The 21,519-nt window shown below is 38.8% G+C and overlaps 1 pseudogene; it reads left to right on the top strand.

Annotated features, from left to right (window-relative positions):
- Nucleotides 1–19,841: 19,841 nt before the first annotated feature.
- Nucleotides 19,842–21,123, top strand: LOC137188451 (uncharacterized; annotated as a pseudogene).
- The last annotated feature ends 396 nt before the right edge of the window (nt 21,124–21,519 follow it).

Here is a 21,519-nt window from a genome sequence, read left to right as displayed (position 1 = left end):
TTTGCCTAAGTACAAACAGTAGATGTGCTGTGCATATTTATTTTTTAAAAACCCGTGGCTCAAAAGAACACACACGTATTTTGCACATTTACAAATGCACACACACACACACACACACACACTCTTGTCCTTTGTAAACAGCCTCTGCCACAGTGACGCAGAATCCAGACTTAAATATAACAATTCTGCTCTCTGCATTTTTGGTCTCTGCTTGTGTTTGAGAGTCTGGGTGGTATTGTGTGTGTCATGGCACCTTGCAGCTCCTTCAACGCGCTGATGATTAAGCAGCACAATGAACACTGTGGTCACTGCTTGGCGTAGGATCTCTTAAAAAGACTTTAACTAGAGGCATCGGTGAGTCAGAGGACTGTAACACTAGTTTATATATAGTGCGCTCCCCAAGACTCGAACCTATTGATATGAATCATTCACTGTCTGCAGTATCATGCAGATTGATTGATTCTCAGCCTTTCTGTCACAGTGAACTTGGCATTTATCTGACAGCCAAAATGAAGCAACCTATCAGAAATGTAGGAGCAATTATCATCTTACTTCATACACTTAAGCACAATTTAGAAGTACTTCATGTTCTTTTCTCCTGCCAGAAGTGTTTTAAGGATATTTGAAAAATACTTATTCTTAGATTTCAGATAACTTCTTAAGTTGTGGCCCCAAGCTATACTGTGGACCTTTCACCTTACAATGAGCTCACAGCCTCAGATCATCGGGCAGGGTCTGGGTGGCAGCTCAGAACTCTAAAGTTAAACGTTAAACTACATGTATCCACTTTTTTTGTTTCCAGCGCCCCTAGACTTTGGACTGACCTGCCCGAAGAGCTTGCTGGCACAATCTGCCTCGCCTTTGAAATCACCTCTTAAAACCTATTTTTATAGACTTGCTTTTATGTGACAGCTTATTACGACAGAAAGCCAAGCAACGGCGTGTTGCCTAGTTCGATCAGCTGAGGCCATGCCCACACATATGCTGGTAAAAACTGAATATGCCTTTTAAAAAATAGTTCTAAGAGATATTTTCTAGAGAGTTCATCCTCTGAATCGTCAAAACAGTTTTTTTTCTTTATTTTTTGGTCGCTAAACAGCATTTTGTATTACTGCTCAAAGGTTTGAAGGATAGAACATTTCGACAGACGTGGACAGACTCTGATGTTAATGTGCCAATTCAGGATGTTTTACATCCACAATTTTATTTTAAACATTCTGTGTATTTTGCTCATGTTTTATATTCACCTAACAGGGACATTCACTGCATGCATGGCGACACTTGAAGGAGGATTTCTGTGGTGCTCCTCTCAAGGTTTCCTCTACTTTTTTATTCTTGAGATTTTCACTGGACTTTTTCTTATTCTCATAAGGCCACAACACACAAAGCCACTCACTGCTTTTTCAGTGTGTCCCGCACTTTTCGCCTCTTATGGCTCTTGGTCGTTTGGCCAGATGAGAATGTTGAAGCAGAAGCGAATCAATGATTTCACCCTGTTTCCCTATATTATTCACCTCCTCTCCTGTTTTGTCTTCCACAGGTGCCCACAGTTGCAGAACAAAGCAAAAACTTGTTGGTTTTGTCAGACATATTGTCAATTCTTGTTCCGAGCATTTAATGAGGCAGTGTAAACAGATTCACTGTTGCATGAAAATAGGCTTGTGTGTGTTGTTTTATATTCTTTAGAGTACAAATTGAGACTGACTAGTTATTTTCTCTTAATGTGTATGAGGAGAACATACGTACATGTTTGCAGTCAATATGTTGAAGCGCAGCTTTTAACAGAAGACAAGAGGCAGCACTCTCTTTGACTCCTTGAGGAGGACTGTGTATCTTGCGTCAGGGTACATATAGGGTCTAAAGTAACTAATAATGTATATAATATATGATAATAATATAACAATAATGGAGGTGTTTAGATGTCCCTTTACACTGTAACTGTGAATAAAGGTTTGACACATAAACTGGATTTAAATCACTTTATGTGGATGATGTTTGCTTTTATTTTAATGTTTAAAATTGTATTAACTGGAAACATATTTGTTGGATATCATTACGTCACTGAATATTGTACCAGGGGCGTACAGTATGCCGTGGTGGGTTTGATAGTGTCACACACTTCCACCTCTCAACTAAAACTCTATGGCGGCTTGTTTTGTTTCTTGCCTCATAGTAATTATGTGATTGTTTCAAAGTAACTGAATCACATGAGGTGGGATGTTGGATGGGTTGCAACAGTGTGTGTGGGTGTGTATGTGTGCTTCAGTTTGGCATGACTGATGAGGATTTAGTTGGAACAAAGAGGCGTATCAGAGCCACAGTGTTGGCTACGAGGGAGACACAGTCGTAGCTACAAGATGCGTCCACCAGTGATTGGCCGAGGCAACACGGGGCTCTCCTGAAGAATGTTTCCTCTCTGGCTGCCTGCCTCACTGGCAGGCTGGGTGACTAGCTGCCTGCCTGGGAATTAATTGAATGGGCCACTCCATGTACAAGAATATGACACATGCTCTGTGTGTCGAGCACTGTCAATTTACCATTGGGGGGATGGGTGGAGCTGGAGGTAGAGGAGAGGGGTGTGGATGGAGGAGAAAGGGAGGGTGTGTGGGGTGAGGAGCAGCATGGAGAAGGAGGAAGATGATCTGCTGGTTTATAATAGATAAATAGTAAAGGATGGGGAACGATGTTTAGTGATTTGAGGGTTTTTGGTGGGAGATAATTGTCACAAATGTACCACATAATGCCATTAATGGTGCTTCTATTCAGAAAAATAGAAACACTTACAATACAAATGTGTTTCTTATATTTTGCTCCTTCATGTGAAGTAAAATAATATTGATAAACAAAACTTGATGAGTCTGATCTGTTTTCAGCTGATTCAAAATTCTGGCTCATACTTTCAGAATTAAAAAAAAAAAATCACACACAATATCACTTATATAATACATCTTTTGTCTTTTCTTTGAGTGGCAGTGGAATAAGGACACCCTGTGTTTTAGCTGCATGCGTGTATAACAGTAATAATCCTTACCATCATTTGATTATAAAGTATATGCACACACTACAACATCACACTGAACAGATGACTAAAGAGCTACTCAATAAATCACCATCAGCTTTCTTATACACCATCAGCTCCCTCCACCACCCCAACCTCCATATAATAATATTTTTATTATTTTGTTGATTTAACTAAGAATTAATGTTCATGTATGTTTATTAGGGGACTAGCTCTCTCAGCTGAATCCTTGTTGATGCTCAGTTTCTTTGAGATCTCCCTCAAAGAGCCTTTTCATCCAGGTCTAACTAACTGTATAACTATTTGCTATAAATGGTCAGTTCCTTGACGTAAGTGTGACTAACTGAAAAGAAATGGAAAAGATTGTGTATTGTTTATTTATGTATTGTTTATTTAAAAGGGACAATGCACAATACTTTTATTGTACCAGATATTGCTAATAGCTAATTTCCATCTGAAGTCCCTGGGCGGACGCCACCAGTGATGCACAAGTTGAAGTAAGAGCTAACAGTCTGCTGTGGTGAATTAAAACATTACTCTTTGAAAACAGACAGTACAAACATCAGTGGTGTGCAGCTCACAGAATGAAAGAAATAAAGTTATACATTCATGGAAACACTGTTTGTCAGTGGTTGTAAAGCCTTCAGATGAAACTGTGTGACTGTTTGTTGTTTGTTTTTGCCCGATTTGCATCATTGCCTGTAAGTACAAGAAGTTAATTGTATAACTGTGCAATACACAGTATATTTTATGGTATTAGTATATAGTGCACACAAAAAATACTACATATGATAGGTGTATCTATTGTATATGAAGCTATGATGGAAAGTTACCCGTAGACACCAATTGCCACAACTGTTTCAGAGCACAATATGACACACAGGAAGATGCAGGAATTGGATTTGTTTGCCTCATATTTAAACAGGCTGTAAATCAGTGTGTGAGATGTTGTATGGATTCTCATCAAGTTTTGCAACTGTAAAATGTTGGTGGGTGCAAAACATGTTGTTGAGTCAGTACTCAGCAATACCATCTTAACCCTTTGAGCTATTTGAGCTCTTCTGGTTGTGTTCCCTTGTTAACACAGGGACCTTGTTCAATGTGGCTGATGTTGAGATGAGTCAATAATAATACAGTGTTAGTTTGGGTTTTTTCAGTTTGTTTTCCTGTAATTTCAAAGTTCTTATGTAGCTGGTCAATATGATGAATGACATAATGATAACAAGGAGCAAGCTAATAACTTTACCTGCAACCCAGAAGTGTTTATTTATTACTTTATTGTTTGCTCTTTTAACAGGCAACCTGCACCTGGCACCATAGATATTTGACAATTTTAACAAGCCATAGATCAGTTTTTCCAGATGTTTAAGGGCTGCTGTGCATCAACAAACACACTCAGCAGATTGATTTCAGCATCATAGCTGATCTACAAAGGACAATTATGTTTATTTCTAAGACAAAATCAGGCCAGCTTCCTCTTCTTTAATGGCTTACTCACCCATGAACTCATTTACATGACTGAAAATAATGCTTCTCAAAATCAGTCATGCAGTAGACCTCAAGACCCAACTGGACATCTTGGCAAAGCTTGAAGTAAGCCAACAGTATTGAGAGTATCAATAATGAGGACACAAACCTCTACTAGACTCTGGAGCCCTGCTCAGTATGCCAGGATTTGTCCAAGTAGATAAATCAGAAATAATTGCCCAGTTCCCATACATTTCCTGGCCACACTGAATGGAGATGAGGGGACACAACACAATACAATCAGACATCAGTCACTTCCCAGCCTTCACGGGTCAGTGGCTAAAACAATAGGGAACATAGGGTAATTGTTTACCATATTTTTGGACAAAGCAGAGTGTTTTTCATTTTCTTTTTGTCCAAATCAAGTTCTCAATTTGGCCCGCTGAAAAACGGAGATAATATGGATCTCTTCGTCCTACTTATCAGGTTTTCTTTCTTGGCTGATCATGGCTCACCTGCAGTATCAGCCACTTCATACATATGGCTGTCAAACTGTAATAATGACACGTAAAAAAGTTTGGAAACCGCTGGGATCTGGGTCCGCATCAATAACATAATGTCAGTCATTGGCTGCAAACAAGACACCGGTAGCAGACACAGTGCGGCTGTTTGTTCTCTACAACTTATCAAACTGTCAAAAGATTTCAAAATGTCACTAAAGTTACAGCAAAGTCTCTCAGAAACCAAACCAGAATAAACTAGTTTAAGTGACAGTTGCATAACACAACTGATCAAAAATATGGGAGTGTTTGTGCATGCTTTTTTTCTGTAGAAACCTAAGGAAAAATGAAAAATAGCTTTTCCTTGTATAAACACAGAGGAGACTGGATGAGGGGAGCAGGATAAATGGTGTACGGAGGGTTGAAAAAGAGTGATTGACCTTTTACAGGGTCCTGCTTCACTGCTCCTGGGTGATTGAACAGATCAGCTGGGTTCAGCTTGACACAGTGAAAGAAACAACGAGAGAGAAAGGAAAGAAAGATTTATCAGTATACAGAGATGGTATCCTCCTACTGTATGTTGCCAATTTAGTAAATAGTGTGTGAACACCTTCAGGGTAAAAGGTTGGGTTTACCAACACTGCCAAGGTGACAGAAAAACCTCTAACAACACATCGTCACGATCTGTCTCAACAGATGGGAACACAAGACGGTTGGAGGTTAATTCAGGTTCTGAGCACAAAACAAAAACTGCAAAATTCAGGAAATAAAAAAAACACCTTATAACCTTGCTTATTTGTAAATTGTTTAAAATATGAGATTTGTTACTGTGACTCAACAAGTGCCTTTAAAAATGTCACCTTAATATGTAAAAAATCATTACAAACAGGTGACTAAAATAATTTATGGAAAGAAAATATTTTAAAAGATAATTCTTTCTTGCATGACAAGTCAATTGAAAAAAGTCAGATTTATTGTTGTAGGCAAAGGTATTTCACAGCTGTCCTACATGTTTCTAACAAAAAAGAAAGATAAAGATGCAAGTCTGAAGGAAAATGATTGTATTGCATGTTATTGTAATGTTTTATAAACTTATGGTTTTACCTACATGTATATCCAGATACATATTTTTTATATTTGAGAATGAGTATCCCAATTCTAAATGGTTCTGTACTTAAAATGGTGTAATGATGTCAGTAGAAATGACATACAGCAAAGTTTTCACACAACATGTAAATTAAAAAAACAAACAACACTTGCAACAAAAGTTTAAGCTAGTTTTGGACATAGTTGAGACTCATTTTCATATTGGATTGTTAAGAGGAAAATTTGGAAAGATATTGAAAATATATGTATGTGTGTATGCATATATGTTTTTTTCAGATTTAAACATTATTGCAATATCACAACTGATGTCCTCTGGCTTTTTATCAGCTTCTTGTAGAGTTTGCATGCTCTGCGATGCCTGAATATATATTTTACATTATAAAATGCATATTTTAACATCCTGTATTACATCAATGGATTACATTACCATTACGGTTCAATTTACATTTGGTTTTAAGCATTTGGTTTTAATCACTAATAAAAGTCAGAACAGTTATAATAAAGTAAAATCTGCCACATCTTGAATAATTTAATGTGTATTTTACGTTCCATATCACCAGCTGCCAGGACATGGTAGCTTTTAAATGTGCTTTTCTCAACACTCAAGTGTCTCTGAGGAAAAAATAATCACTGAGTGATGTTTTTGTCATTGGTAGCAAATACTTATAATATTCACATAGGGAAGAACTGGGATGAAAGTAACACTTTTCAGATAAACGTTTTAAAAGATAATGTTACAGACAGAAATGAATTTTCATTGTGGTCAACAACTCATATGTGTGTTCTATCAATACCAGGTGCTATTTTGTAAAAATGTGGAACAACTTTCATATAATTTGACTTTGAACAGAAGTTCAAACCCCAGTTTCGACCCCATCAGTCAGGATGAAAGTAACACACAGGTGGGTCAAAAGTAACACAACGGTATAAACTTGAATTGTTTATATTATTCTTGTTTTTATTAAAAATGTCTGATAATGTCCTTGTTAATATGTAATTACAAACATATTATGTTGTAATAAAAACTTATTAAATTTCATTTTTAGAACATAGGACCTTAAAGTCAATGATGTGCATCTTTTTTTTCAGACCTTTTTTTTCAGACCGCATTTCCTTAAATTCCTGCTACAAATCATTGTGAGTGATTTACAGTTAAATATAATTAATTTTAAGATGAGGTCAACCAATCAAAGAAACACTTGTTGTTACTGTAAAAGGATGAAAGAAACACCTGTTACAATTGTCCCGAAAACGACTCCTGACAGTTAAAACTGATTTGCTTCTATACTGAAAAACGCTGACTTGCAAACTTCAAGATGTGTTAAAGTGCTAAATAATCTGTCAAATGATCATGACTATGACACATGAATCAATAAACACAAACTATTATTCAAAAAATTTACTGCATGAGTGAATTTTCTTACTGTGACCGAAAACAATTTTTCAGGTAAAACTCTGCAAAAGCAATGACGTATCCATGTGATTTTTCACAGCTCTGCTAAATGTTGCATCCTGTATGTGCTGACACACTTAAGCTTCATTTATACTCCTGAGCGGACACGTTCACGGACAGGTAGATGTTCTGTTTATACTACTTTCTGGGGTCCGCTCGGAGAACGCGTTCCACACATGGCATCTACAGGAACGCAGCCTTGTGACTAACAGACTGGTGGGGACAGTTCTGTGTGGACACAACAAATTGCAGGTATACGGATGTCCACACTGAGCCTATGCACACATCCTCTGATGATGAAATTTATGTCACATGGACCCTAGCAGACCATTGCGGACTTGTGAACGCAGAAACTATAATTTCAGCTTTAGACACATCAAACTTGCATGGGCTCGGAGAAAACTGTCATGTTCCTTTTGACTCAGTTCTCCTCTATATCTGTTATCTTTTCAACGAGATGGCCCTTTAAATACTGTTCTCAATGTACAATACATGTGCACACAATTAATGTTTTTATTTATCTGTGCCATAAAACGCAGATACTGGCTACCATTAAAACAAATTAAGCTAAGCGAAAGTTCAGTCAGGAAGACTTTCTTTTTGTATGCTCAGGCCTGTAGTTTTATTGCCCTGTCATCCTCATCTCTCACACATGCTCACTCTATTTCCTGGCTGTCAATGCCTGGGGGCATAGATTGAGTTTCAGCTGTCATCAGCTGTTCACCTCTATCCAATAGCACAGCAACACACCTTCATTGTTAGCCTATCATCTGGTTACTGTCTTTTTAAATATGTCTCTCTCTCTCTCTGCATTAGTCCGGCATGCAGCTGTTATGCACGCTCCTCCACCTCCCCATCTCCGCCCAGTCTCTGCAGGATCATCAGTTTCATCAGTTCATCAGCCTCAGTCTCATCCGAAGTCATGAGCCACCACCACCACCAGTGTCTGGACTCCACGGGGGGATCTATCTCGTAGCTGCTCAGGGATGAAGTCCCTGTGGAGTCCAAACACTAAAGACTTTTATGACTAACATTTCTATCTGTCTAATAAATATTATCTTTTCTCCATTCACTTGTCTCTCCTGATTGAACTGGCTCTATGTTTTGCCACTTTTCTTAAACTTATTTGTGGACATCTCTTATTTCCATGCCTGTTTGTTGATTCTGATGAAAATGTCACTCGACCTGCTGTTCAGCAGTGTGAATTCGCATAATGTGTTATTCATGCATGTTCATGGTTCAGTATACACCCACACATACAGTATGTGTACACATTGACACACACATTGAACACTCAGTGACTGTTTGATGTAGACCTGTCAGTGGGTGTATTTTCCGTAGTTCATTTTAACATTCATTTGTTTCATTTAGAATGCGCTACAAGTCCAACCTGTTCTTCATTGTACCATTGTGTGTTTGACTGTTTTGTGTATTGTATGCGTCTGTGAAACGACTGCGGACAGTTTCGCTGGTATGTTCTCATACTGTGAGCACAAGACTCCTGTATCAACACATCAGACTCTATTGTTGCCACACTGATGATGCCACATGTTGCTTCGAGATAGAATGAATCACTGCAAGTGCTCCAAGCTCTCATCCCAAACACACTGTGTGCAGCAATTTAATTTGTACATTTCAATAGCAAAAACAAAAACAAAAGCAACTTGGTGATTCAGTCTCGGCTACTGGTAAATGATAATCTGCAAATAAAATCTGCAGCATGTGCAAAGATGCTACAGGTGTCTGTTTATTTGGATACATTTGGATCAACCCTCAGATCAGTGTTGTGGTCATTAATCGAAAAACTAATGTATTACATGTCAATGGTTTCAAATGTAATCATAAAAAAAATAATTTTGTTGATATCTGTGCAATATTTCCACTAAAATTGGTTTAATCTCTTAGTTCCCTGTATTTCTTTATAGTTGAACAAAACTATTGATGACCATTATCTAATCTTGATTTTTTTTCTATCATTTCTCATCCAAATTATCATTTACTTTTCCAGTATTGGGTGAAACATACTTAGTTTTAATTAATTCATCTTCTGCCTGATTTTTAGATGGATTAATAGCAGAGCAACTTCATTTATGATTGCTACAATGATTTCTGAAATTGAAAAGGTAATCTTTTGCAGTGGTCGTTACCGGGGATAGATGGGGAGTATGTGATACTGAGTAATAATCCATTCATGCCATTGTTCCAGCTGTGTTTTTTGGACTTCATCATGAGTTGTAGCAGCTGAGATGAACTATGGCTACCTCTGGCGACTCGTTAGTGCTAAGCTAATTACTGGTGCTTTGGTGGAGGGGGGTTAGGATGTGAGGGGAGGAGCCAGGCTAATGAAGGATTAGACAGAGGTTGTTACCCTGTTTCCCTTTGATGGGATTACTGCGCTTAGGGCTATATACTGGCTGGCTTCTAATGATGGTCGTTCTGGTGTCACTGGAAACAACACTAACTATAAAAGTGGCCTTGGGCATGAGAGGAGTGGAAAGGAAAGGAAAAAGGAAAGGAAAAGGAAGGAAAGGAAAGGAGATATACAGTGACACTGTGAGGTTTAGTTAATTAACCCTCATTCTGCACCGCGGCTGCTCTCTGCTATCACCTCACTCTGAGACACACGTAGCATTAAAGGGTTGTTTCACTGAAAACACTGCTGTAAGAATACTAGAATTTCACAATGCTACAAATCCAGAGCTTGTGTAAAATGTTGATGTGCTCCCCACCAACAACATGTAAAATGAAATGAGTGAAAAGGTATACATGTTGTGAAAAATATTCATATCATCGGGAGTTGTCATGGTAGCTCAGTTCTCATTGATATGCATACCAGCCTATAATTTCATTGCTGGTGATTCTCAGAACAGAATGAGTCACACCTACCCAACCTCAGCTTCTCAGAGCTGGCTTGTGAGAACTTGAGACTGAATTAATCTAAATTTGGAAGACAAATGTAGCTATTTACTTACATAATATTGTTTGTGCTTCTAAATTCAATTTTGCCACATCTCATTGTTTTCAACATTAAATGCTTGCATGGGCAAACAATTCATAAACCAACCAGACAAGGCTCCACAAATTAATATTTTTTATATTAACAATGGATCAAATGAAAATGTCTAACAGGTCTTGATGACCACAGAACAGAGAATTATCACCGTACTCTGCAGTTCCCCTCAGCTCAGAGTATTTTAGCCTCTTTTAGCTCATCGTTTTGGTTTTACAGCTTGCTTCAAAACACTGCATGCAGCTGCAAGCTCAGATAAACCCACTGTAGGCTACCTGCCTGGCACCAAACAGCACACAAAGTTAGCGACTAGCTGGTAGTTCATGGTGTCCATTGCTCCTAGTGAAGCATTTAGCAGCTAAAGAGACAGATTACAATTAACTTTCATGAACTGAAAACACACTGAAATAGTGATGGCTACAGGTACATATACTGTAGCCATCACTTCTGTACAAAATTTGGTGTCAATCCATCAAGAGATATTTCAGTAAATGAGCTTTGACCTGTTGGTGGCACTGAAAGAAAAGTCAGAAAATCACCAAAATCATTGTAATTGATCATCTGGGGTGTTGGAATATCTGTCACACAGTTCATGGCAATCCACCGTCCAACAGTTGTTGAAGCATTTCACTCTCTCATAAATGTGAACCTCATGGTGGCGCCAGACGTAAAGTCAGGGGATCATCAAAGACAGTGTGATTCATCCTCTGGGGACCATGAATGTCTGTATAAAATTTCATGGCAATCCATCTCATATTGTTGAGATATTTCAGCTTAGTCTTATGAAATTCCCTCAGACATAACAACTCATGCTCTATTACTACCTGTGCAATGACATAAATTATAATTATGTTACAGCACCTAGCTAGCATATACACAACACAGTGTAAGAAATATAGAGGTATGCCTCCATTAGAGCTGGATACAAATGAAGAGGTCTGATCTAAATATGCACTGAAAATACAATCATGAGCATACATGACATGTGTGGTTGGACTAATATGGTAAAATGCATCATGGTGGTGCCATAGCAACCAAGACAGGCTCCTCCCCGTCAGGGTCGAGAGCAAAGAGATGAGGATGCTGCCTGCGTGAACGAAACTGACTCAACAACATGATAAACGTCACTTGTCAATATTTGAATTATAGATGTTGCCTGTAGCTTTGTATGTATAACACTCATCTGCTTCTCTCTTTCTCGCTCTCACACACACTCTGTTGTGTGCATCAGTGACAAACTCGTCCAGGGAGTAAATTTGCCCTCTTTGTTTTGTTTTGGGGGGCTTTAATTTTGCTGCTGTTGGAAAATTACCCATAATTGCAGCCTGCAAATGCTTATCCCTCTCTTTCTCCTCTCCAGCTACTCTCTTGTGTACACTAGCTGTACACGCCAACATACACACACACACACACACACACACACACACACACACACACACACACACAGACTGCTACCCTCTGTAGATAAAATGGTTGCTGCTGAAGGATAGACCTACATTTTCTCACTGTCATACTTGGACACATTGGCACATTGAGACACACACACGCACACGCACAGAGACGTCCACCCTGAGGTTGATAATGAGACTGGGGAAACATGATTCATGTTTCTTAGTGCAATCTAATTGATTACACAGAATATTTGGCCACAAACTCGTCCAGCCAGCAGCCATTCTGTTTGTTTTCATCTCTGAGTTACATTACGTGTTTCTGGAAAGCTGTGATCAATGAATTTTATGGCCAATAAATCATTCAGGATCTCTTCCTAAAGCTGAGTTTGTGCTCCGCAAAACACACATGAGAATTCCTCGATACTGATGGTAACATTTGTCCCGGTAGTAAAGTATATGCCAGTGTAGTCAGTTAGTCAATATGTGTGATGCAATGTGTTTTCGTGCAGATGGTCTACATTGTGAAATTTCACATATGCTCATGATAATATGTAATATACACTGCATATTGCATGCATACTTCTCTATATTGCTCATCCTCGCTCTACTACTGCACATAAACATACAGCATTTATATATAGTGACCACAGATTAAGAAAGCAGACATCATGGAGGTTTTTGCAGGAGTATATTTCAACATTCTCATTGATACAGTGTCCTTTGGCCCAGATATAGATTAGTTGACCTGTCTTACCCAAGCTTAGTGTAAACTGTGATTTTATTCCTGTGGTTTTATCTCTCGTTCCCTAACAGTAAAACTCAGTGGATGTTGGTCAGTTAGTAGGTCTGGTTTATTCTGAGCAACACATAATAAACAAATAATAAAACTTTATTTGTATAGCATTTTTTTCTTAACGTCACAAAGTGCTGTACAAAGAAGACAAACTCTGGAATTACACATGTATTTTGATTGGAGTAGTTTCTGCATTTCATGGAAAATAAACTAATATAATCTAAATTGAGTTGGATTACTCTTGGATCACATGCCCCTTTTTTATGACATTGAATCCAGACCTCCACAACCGCAAAAAGGAATAAGTGTGCAAAGAAATGAATGAAATAAAGAAAAACACGACCTCAAACATTGTTTAGAGCTACATGAGCGTATGGGAACAACAACCTACCGTAAACTAAATTTCAGATTCTAATTTTAGCTATGTTTTTTCAAGTCATATGTTGTTTTAGCTGCCTATATACATAAACATAGGAATACAGATGAAAGGTATCTCGATACTAAAATCAGAGTACTCCCTTCCAGTAATGTAGTATTGTTCTCACATGACGTTGGGGTACTTGTGAGAGACAGATTACTAAAAATTGTCGAAATTCAAGAGGGAGAGGGTCACATACAATGATCTAACTTTTAGTCCCTAGTATTGGTCACGCTCCAAAGAAACAGATCCTACATTTCCCATATTAATGCAACTCGATAGTATCTTTCATTAGACCCTCCACAACCCCAGTGTGAAATTTGGGCTTTTTGTTCAAGAAATTTGTAGTCTCCTGACTCAAGCTGAGATAACCCTGATGATATCATCATAACATCACCATCAGGATTATTTTCTCAGCTTTTCCAGAGCCACAAGAAACATTATATGACTCTTTTAACAAGCTGATCAGTTCTAATTGTGATGAGTAAACTGATCTTTGTCTGTAAAATTAGCGATTTGCCCCTTTAAGCTTTATTGGGAGAGCAGTATATCCAAGTATATAAAAAATGGAGGTCAAAATTTAAAGAACACAACAAACAGCAAATATCTTGTGCAGGATTTACTGTAAACCCACAACTCTACAAGTGCATTGCATGTACTTTTTTGTCCTACTCATCCCACAGCACTATTTTCATCAATCTCACTATCCTTTTTATGGTTGCTGGTACCCGTCTATATATTGACCTGGCTTTAGATGCTGTTATGAAAAGTCTCTTTGCCATGTAGAGACACTAGGCGCTGAGAGTAGGTGACTAAGATGGCCGTAGCACAGAAAAGGGAAAATAAATTTTGTACGAGGGGGGTGAGGAAAAAAGAAAAAGACTGAGAAAAGGAAAAAGGGAAATACAAGGAGCGCGGGACTTGTGAAGTTTAGAGGTACAGCGGGACCTTATAAAGTGCGCAAAAGAGTGTGAAGATAGAGCACATAAAAAGGGAACGGGGGGTAGGGAAGATTGGAAAAGAGAGCAAAGCCAAATAGAAGACAGATTGGTCTGCAGAAAAGTAGAGAACAGGGGAGATGAGAAGGAGCGGGTGCAGGAAGGAAAGGGAGAGGATAGAGAACAGTGCAGAGAAGAGAAAAAGAGCGAGAGAGACAGAAAGGGAAAGAGAAAGAAAAAGAGAGGCAGAGTAAAGAGGTCATGGAGTGGTTATGAAACCAACTCTGACCTAATCTGGCGTGTTTATGACTGTGTTTTCCTTTTTTTCCAGGCTCTGAGATGCAGGCTGGAATTAGACTGGGCGGTGGCTTAGGATGAGCTCAAATAGAAGAGAGAGACAGAGAAATGAGAGCATATTGTACTGTCCTTTTTAGTTAGAGATACAGCTCTATGTGTGTGCATGTTTGTGTGTGTGTGTGTGTGTGTGTGTGTGGAAGGGGGTTGGAGGTGGAGAGGTCAGGGAGGGTCACAAACAGCTTCATTCAGATGCACCCAGCAGCACATGAGCCCATTCACTGAGGTCCTGTAATCATTAACCAGTGAAATCAGTACAAACAATAGAAAGGTGTTGAGGTAAGTTTCCATTATATATGTCCAGACATGAAAAGGATGCCAGGGAGGGAAACCCAGTAGTTTTTTTAAAGAGTAACAAATCTGCATTTTTTGAGTAAGTAAATTATTATGTTTACAGTCACTTTATAATGCTATTAATTTATTCTGGTCCCAGTCTGTAGTGTTCATTTAAAAAACAGCAATTATTTCCTTTTTTGAGGGAAAAACAAATAGTAATGTCAAAGCTCAGGAGACCAGGGTTCGTTGTTTTTGTTAAATGTTAATAAAATAAACATGTCATCTCTCATGCTTCGAGATAGTGTTAACACTATATTTAACCAGTATTTTACAGTTACCTTAGGTAGCATTTCACCCTTGAGTATTGTTGAGATTGCTTTTGCTTCTTCATTGTTTGGGGTCCCACAGACATCCTGTATGTGTGAAAATAATAATAATAATTGCAGTTTTCCTCATTAAATTTAAACAAGTGGTAACGCCTCCCTGGGTTTGCATATTTGATAAAGGTAATAACATAAATAAATGACCATAAAGTATCGTTCTTACATAATAAGGAAACATTTCATATTTTACATGTTATATGGACTGATCATGAACAAATATGTTTTGTTTGTTTTTTTCTAAAAAGTCAGTAACAGACAAAGAATGATACAGTGTGTTATCCTATAATGACGTTACTTACTGTATATCTGGTCTAACTCCTATTAGCAAACTTATACCAATAAAAGAAATTCAAATAGGTTTATTTGGGATTTGAGAGGGGTAGGACTGCATAATAATCACCTTTATCACAAATATAGAGCAGCTTTGTTATTTAATGTTGTTATAAAGCTGGTGGTCTCTCTTTGGAGGCCCCAAACAGAAGTAATTTTTACAAAAGTATTTTCTGTGGCAGGCTTCTGTAACATTAGATGTTGTTAATGTCATCAGTTCAAAGTCATGATTCATGATTTCATGGTTTTTCCCTAACCTTAACTTAAGTGCTGTGAGTCCCTTAACAGAACCGAAAAAAACACTAATCATGCATTTGTTGCTACAATATTGTAGTGAAAACAAATAACATACATTGCAAAGCCTTTTGAGTTAAATGTGTGATTTGTGACTTTGGACTATCTAAAATAATCAACTTGACTCTTTACATGAATATATAATAGATTTTTCATATGTTTCTCTCTTGCACTCTTTTGCTTGCACCTTTTTTCTTTGTCTAAAGCTCTCATCTATTATACTTCTGCTATGCTTTACACTGAATTATAGATTTGACATCACATTCCAGTTGACCTGCTGCCACCACACTTGGGTAGTAAGAAGTGCTGCTTTTCTGCTGAATTGTTGTTGCATATTGTATGGATTGTACAGAGGAGTGAGTGATCTTCTTCTCATGGTAACTAAACCAAAGACAATGTGACACTAATACTCATTTAATATGCAAATCCACCTAAACGTGTGGATATAAACAACAACTCTGTCTGAAAGCTAGAATGTGACAAAAGATTATGTTAATCTGTGATGTTAGAGATCTCTGGAGATCTTTGGAGTTTGTCCACTTACAATTTAATAACACCTGTGAAATCTGCTGTGAATCCCATTACAGAGACTAAGTAGACTTCTTTGAAATTATTGGCTATGCCAAATACATGCATAGACTATGTGTGCTTTGTATGTACGTACACACCATAGACTGCATATAAAGATGGATGTAGAGAGGTGTGTCATCACTCATTGGTTTGCATTGGAGCCAGGTGGAAGCCCAGAGTTGCAGCTTTTGGAGCACACTTATTAGAGGGCTCAAATTTAGCAATTGAGACGTTAATGACTCAGGTGGACTCAGGGACTTTTTGGAGCCTGCATATAGTGGCTGTCAGTGGCATTCCATTTTAAGGTACTTGGCTTTGGCTTCAGCCTCAAACCATGGTAGTTGCCACTTGGTACATACCAGAGGAACAGACCCTAGAGAGAGAGAAGGCTCCAGCTATCTTTTCACCAGCAATTGTCGGGCTAATCCAAATTGAACACGTTACCAAGCTTCAGCTGAAGTGCTCAGTCAAGCCAGCATTTTAACTGTTGTTATAACAGCAATATTTATGACTGGAATCAGTTTACTTCAATTAAATTACCACAATAAGTGGATTCGCGAAGTAAATTCACTGTACTCCATGTAAAGTTCAAGTTTGGTGAAGTTTGACATGTGAATATGTGCGGTTGACCAATTGCAATCTGTCTTGACTGTGCTGACTTTTGGGGGAACAGAGCAACCTATTATTGTACCAACCAGTGTTACATGACAGAGCCTCCCTCTTTGTTTCCATTTTGCCACAAACAAAAGTAGCAACAACCAATAGTAACCACTGCACAATGGCTACCTCTTTACCATGATGAGGGAATCCAAATAAAATGTAGATGCCCTGAATGAAACATAGATTTTTCTAGTTGATGCACAGCTTTACTGTAGGGGTTGTATTTCCTTTGCCCCATTTGACACCAATTTTAAAGGAGTTAATCAGTAAGATAAAACTTGCTCAAGTCAGGTCACTCAATCAAGGGGCAACTGTGAAAAACTACAGTCTGCAAACTTATGTACTCCTCCACAAAACCACAATGTTTTCAAAATCAAATTCTATATTCAGATGTCACTTAACAATTTCACACCTGAGGTTGCATATCATAACAATTTTGATCTCCCCAAACTTTCTAAATTTTACACAAGTATCCACTTTTTCATATAACCCAAAATGACTCTGGTAAGGTCTTGTTCTATTTCTTAAGCCAACAGCTTTAGTTAAAAGCTTACAGTCTGTCTGATCGGAGCTTTCAAGTGGTCAATACAAATGATCCAGCGTTTTCCTCAGACTGGATACCCGATAAAATCAATTTATTTGAGTGCTTCCACCCAGACTTAGCTGATCTCATCATAGCTTCATATGTTTTAGATGACATAAACCAGTTAAATCACTGGAAAATCACCCTGGCAAATGGCACAGCGTCTAGTCACTGTTGGCCCAGTCACAGGTAATGAACCAGATCCAGGACATGTTTCTTGATAACATCACAGACTGCAGCCCTAGCTGTCTTAGGACTTGTTTTACAATCATGTAGAATAAACTGTTTAATTAAGCTGTACACTCAAATAGAACAGAACAGAATAAAATAAATGCTATAGTAGCATGCTAAGCATTTTTGCCATGACTGCAAAGTCATCATAACATCATGGTAAGTGGGTTATCGTAACAGTGACATATTTTGGAGAGGCACCAAATGTTCTCTGTTCATGTGTCATCACAACCTCTCATCACATTGTGATTATATCAGCTGAGGGATCATGCCAAGCCGGTGTAATATAAACCCTGCGTTATGCCTTGTTCAAGAGCTGCAATTCATTAATGAACTTGATAGTAGGAGTGTGTGTGCGAATTTGTGTGTGTGTGTATGTGTGTGTGTGCGTGCGTGCGTGTATAATGATTTCTGGGAAGCAGCAGTGAGGCTCACCAAGTCCGCAGACTGTCTGGGAAAAGGCATAAACAGTGGTGTTTTAATGCTTCTCTCTGTCCTTCTCTGCCCGCATAGGATTGCAAAACAGCATTGCTCACAGGCATGTGTGTCTGCCTCACTTTCTTGGGAACAAAGCCAAAAACAGACAACCCTTCTGCAGCTGGATTTATTCTGATAAAACAGAACAACATATGATAAATAAAGCCTAATTCAGATCTGTATTGAATATTTTTCATTTTGAATAATATTAACATTCTACCTTCAGTAGAGATTGATTAAATGTTTATCATAAAATGTGAATACATGTCGCAATAGGCTGGTCTGGATTCATATTCATGTGTGTCATGTGCTGTTTACTGCAGGGAAAAGGCCAACTAACCACCTTCACGTTTTCTGTCTTCTCCCTTACAGGGCCTCTTCAACCCCCACCCCCTGTTCTTGCACACAAACGCACCAAATATCTCTCTCTCTCTCTGAAACACACACACACACACACACACACACACACACACACAAAGATGCACTAACATATTACTGTGCACACAATGTGTAAGTTTAAGCTCACACACACTCACAAAGACACATGAGAACACATAGAAATGCTCTCTCTCTCTCTCACACACACACACACACACACACAAACACACACAGACACACATTCCTACCCGCTCGGCTGAGACGGTATGTGAACAAACCACAGACAGGGAGAGGTAGAAAGGGCCAGGCCTCCACTCTTACTGATTACTGCAGGAGAGACGAGGAGAGAGGAAGCTGCTGCCAGCTCCTCTCACAATGACCTGCACACACACATACACACACCAAATACACATTAACGCACACACATACACACAAAGAGAAACAATAAATCTCTCTGCTGTCTGCTACATTACTGTATATACAAATGCAGACAACAGAACACGCACTTTACCACACATAAAAAAAAAATGAGATGCTCACTCACAGAGATAAAATCAGGGGAACTGTTGACGCATCTGAACATCCTCTCAGACCACACACACACATACAGTACATGTGCACCTTTTGGTTTTAAAACACACAACATACATTAATGCTTTTACAGCTTTTACAGCAGACAAACATTTACACTGACTCCCCCAGGCCTGGGGGGTCCTAGCTATAGAGAATGGGATCGTGACATGAGCAGAGTGAGCAATGCAAAGCATTGTAGTATTTTAGGCCACAGAAGCTACGGTAGAGACCGAGTAGTGGTAGTAGTGGAGGTAGACATTGCGGTGGTATTTATATCTTATCCAGCTTAAAAACATGGTGGAATGGTGAACGCTTGCTGTATTATCAACTGCCATAACCTTTCTCACGACCGGGGTGGGAAACGGATCACTAATGGAGTGCGATTTTTCAGCTTTCCAGCTTGGAAGTAAAGCAATGGAACTCAGGTTGCCGAGTTAACAAAGAGGTGTCGCATGGGATATTTAGCAGCTGTACGATGAACAAACATTACCTTTGGCAACATGTCCCGACATGTTTGTGTTTTCACTGCATTTTCACACAGATAAGTTATAATCAAAACACATTTAACTGTTGTGTGTTTACCGCTAGCTCCGCATCATGGTGTAGAGCAGCCGATATGTGTAGTTTGTTGTTGGGTTGTTGCAACACAGCTAACTTTGAACAACTAGTTGGCTGCATAGCTACATAATCAATCAAAGAAATTTTATGTGTTTTTCAGACAAACCAGCCTATAAAATGCTACAATGTCACCGTCATTACACCTCAAGCACACAGAAGTCAAAGCAACACACACTGAACGCTTTAACTGGAGGACAAAGAGACAGCAAGCTCTCACAGGAAACAACACTGCAACTGCAGCACAAACACCATAAGATGTAGCTGCACAGAGGTTACAGGTGGATGAAGCTGCACCAAAGGACAACACTGGAGACCAGCAGGAATGCAGTTTTTGTGTGCCAAAATTAGCCACTTGTTGGAGAACCTCTTGAAAGATGATGACGTGATGGTCAAGTACTACACTGGGCTTCCATGTTTTGCTGTTGTGATGGGTGTGCTGATGCAGCTTCTTCCCTGCATACCACAGACAGGCCGAAAAATGTTCTCCTTTTCAGATGCTCCTTTTAACTCTGAAGCACTTGAGGCTGAAACTGCCAATCCAGCACATTGCACACCTCTTCTTCATAGACTGAAAAACTTTGTCCACCATGTTCAGAGACTATTTACACACCTCAACCCTTTTGGTGCACTGGCCAGAGAGACATTGCTTGCCAGGCAGTATGCCACATCTGTGCGTGGAGGCTTTTGGCAATCACGTAGCGGTTAATGTGGACTGCTTTGAAATTTACATTGAGAGTCCATCAAATCTGAAAGCTACACACAGACACAGACATTTTCCCTACTACAAACACAAGCACACCATAAAGTGTCTCATTCGCATTACACCACAGGGAGCTATCTCTTCCATTTCCAAAGGGTAGGGAGGTCGTGCCAGTGACAAGCATGTGATTGAGAAGAGTGGCCTTCTTCATAAACTATTGCCTGGAGACTTGGTGTTGGTGGATCGTGGATTTGACATCAGGGACAGTGTCAGACTAATGTGTGCAGAAGTGAAAATCCCTGCATTCACAAGAGGACGCTGCCAGCTGGAAGCAAAAGATGTGGAGGAGACACGGCAGATAGCTCACCTCAGGGTCCATGTGGAGAGGGTGATTGGATATGTACGCACCAAGTACACCATACTAAGTGAGACCATACCAGTCAGCATGGTACTCCCATGTGAAGGCCAGGACATGATTTTCCTTGACAAGACTGTTTCTGTGCTGTGCCTTGTCTAATATGTGCCCTAGTGTTGTTATGAAACCACCTAGTTAAACTGTATACTTTTGACATAAACCCCCTTGTGATGTAGACTGCATTAACAGTGTTATTCATATGTTGCATATCATGTGTTACCATAATAAATGATGGAAAATTAATACCATTCTGAATCTCCATTTGTGTAACATAATATTGACTAGTACAATGCTGAAGTAAATATGTGTAAAGATCAAAATACCAATATAGTGCAAATACAACAGTAAAGTGGCAGTGTAACCTTCAAGTACTAACATTTCAAGTAAAACTGAGATTTTAAAAAAGGCAAATATAAAAATATCAAGATAAAAACTTGACATAAAAATTGCTCTGAAAAGTCCAGATAGCGACTGTGTCTTCTGCTTAAAGGTGCAGTGTGTAGAACTTGGGCAGAAATGGAATATAATATTCATAAGTATGTTTTCATTTGTGTATAATCAAATGAAAATAAGAATCATTG

This window comes from Thunnus thynnus, chromosome 8, assembly GCF_963924715.1.
Source record: "Thunnus thynnus chromosome 8, fThuThy2.1, whole genome shotgun sequence".
Taxonomy (NCBI): domain Eukaryota; kingdom Metazoa; phylum Chordata; class Actinopteri; order Scombriformes; family Scombridae; genus Thunnus; species Thunnus thynnus.
The sequence above is the reverse complement of the archived record's forward strand: the minus strand, read 5'-3'. Positions and strand labels throughout refer to the sequence as shown.